General features: G+C 46.8%; 1 pseudogene; it reads right to left on the bottom strand.

Annotated features, from left to right (window-relative positions):
- Nucleotides 1-365: 365 nt before the first annotated feature.
- LOC110306300 lies at nucleotides 366-1,083 on the bottom strand (annotated as a pseudogene).
- Between the last annotated feature and the right edge of the window lie 1,008 nt (nucleotides 1,084-2,091).

The raw sequence follows: 2,091 nt of genomic DNA, 5'->3' as shown, positions 1-2,091 counted from the left end.
GCCATGAAGGAACAGCTGGTCTTCTATGCCAAATTTCCTTTCTTTTTTTCTTTTCACTTTATTCTCCTTTTTATGTATTCTCCTGTTCCCAGATCTGGAAACAACGAGATGGGCACACAGCAGATGTGCACACAGCAGCCCAGCTTTGAGCCATATTTTCTGTTTCATTTTTCTCCAACTCACACTAGGCTCCTTGCCCAGGTATTGGGATAAGAAAGCAGAATATACAAGGACCCACCATCTTTGCCCCTAGCTGTGAGAGCCATCCTGGGAAGATCGGAAGGAATTCCAATGAGGGATGAGAGCGGGTTCAATATACCCCACTGATTTGATCTGTCATCTTCCCAATATGCCCACTGATTTGATCAGATTTGGGTGGTGTGCTGGCCAGGAGCTAGTGACTGCAATGCCTCCAACTGACTGAGAAGGACAAGGATGTGAGGCTGTTGCTGGGGATCCACACTCATCATAGAAGCCAATAGCTGTCACAATGCTGAAGAATGCCTGGGGCTTTGTGGGATGCTGAGTTCACTCTGCACATCAAGGACCACACTGTCACCCTTCTGGAACACCATATCGAAAGGGTCTTCCCCAAACATCATGGCATGAAGCACACAGCCTAGACACCAGACATCAGTCTGCTCATCGATGACGTAGTGGCTTTGCACAGAAAAAAAGTTCACATGCCGAATAGGAGATGGTGCACAGCTGAGCTGCCCAGTCATGGAACAATATCCCCAGGGCTGTAGAGCTAGGCCTGGCGATAGCCCTCCACATGAATGCATGCTTGATTCATTGAACCCAAGTCCATTAAAATTGGCTGCCCCTCATCCCCAAGTAACATATTGGTGGGCTTCAGGTCCCTGAGTGTATAACCTTTGGCATGAATGGACTCAAGTCCTCTGCAGATACTCAGCAACAAAGGTAGGATTTGGTCTTCAGTGAGGAAATTGCCTTCGTCCTTCAGCCTTTCTATCTCATTCCACAGTGTACTTCTCCCTCCCCCAGTTTCTGGACGAAGAGGTAACGCTTATTGTCAATGATGACAGTTCCCCAGGAGCAGACACACAGTACATGGTCCATAACTTCTCAGTCATCCTCTTCAAGGATGTTCTTTCTTCCAGGGAGAGTGGGCTCTTCCAGACCATGCGGTCGGGTCCCGGTGGATCATGCCGTTGGCTTCTTTCAACCAGGGCCCATCTTCGGCCAGGTCCAGCTCTCGCACCTGTCAGGCATGGGGTGGCAGCACAGGAGGTGCGGAACTCAAGCCCACCTCTGGCCAAGTCCACCCTCCTCGCTCAGGAACAAGCACATGGTCTGCCAATACAAACTCCACACCGACCTGGCTCTGGCCTCCCAATTCTACTTTTTTTTAAAAAAAATCATCTGAGTTCTCTAAAGTGTGTAATTTTCCAGGTGGAAATAGATCCAAAGCAAGTTATGTAATTACTACTTAGCCAATGTCTTTGGGAAGTTTAAAAATATCGCTTAGTATATAGCATGAAAGTCTCAAGCTTCATCACCAAAGCAGTGTTTTCTTTGTCTTCTCTGGTACAAAGAACATACACGTTCTCTCTTGCTTTCAAGCTAAGCATCTCTGCTGATCAGCCAATTGTTATTAAACCATCTAGGTAAACAGAGCATTGGTTTGGTGCTATTTAAAAGAGACCCATTAGGTGGTCTTAAAAGGAAGGAGGGAACCCATACAGACCCCATTTTCTGGAATGTTATCTACCAGACAGAGTACCTAGACATTGTTCTGCAATGGCAACCTGAAACTCATGGCTTATGACTATCTGGAAAGAAGAAAACTGTTAGCAGAATGGATTGGGTAAGAAAAGGTAGCAACGAAGAATCAACTATGATCACAAAACTATGAGTCCAAGTACATTTTTTTCTTATTTTTAATTGGGTATTTATTTTATTTAAATTTCCAATGCTATTTCAAAAGTCCCCCACACGCTCCCCCACCCACTCCCCCACCCACTCCCCCACCCACTCCCCCACCCACTCCCCCACCCACTCCCACTTCTTGGCCCTGTCGTTCCCCTGTACTGAGCCATATAAAGATTGCACGTCCAGTGGGCCTCT

This window comes from Mus caroli, chromosome 11, assembly GCF_900094665.2.
Source record: "Mus caroli chromosome 11, CAROLI_EIJ_v1.1, whole genome shotgun sequence".
In the NCBI taxonomy this organism is placed as follows: domain Eukaryota; kingdom Metazoa; phylum Chordata; class Mammalia; order Rodentia; family Muridae; genus Mus; species Mus caroli.
Note: the sequence above shows the minus strand (reverse complement) of the source record. Positions and strands in the feature narration are given on the sequence as shown.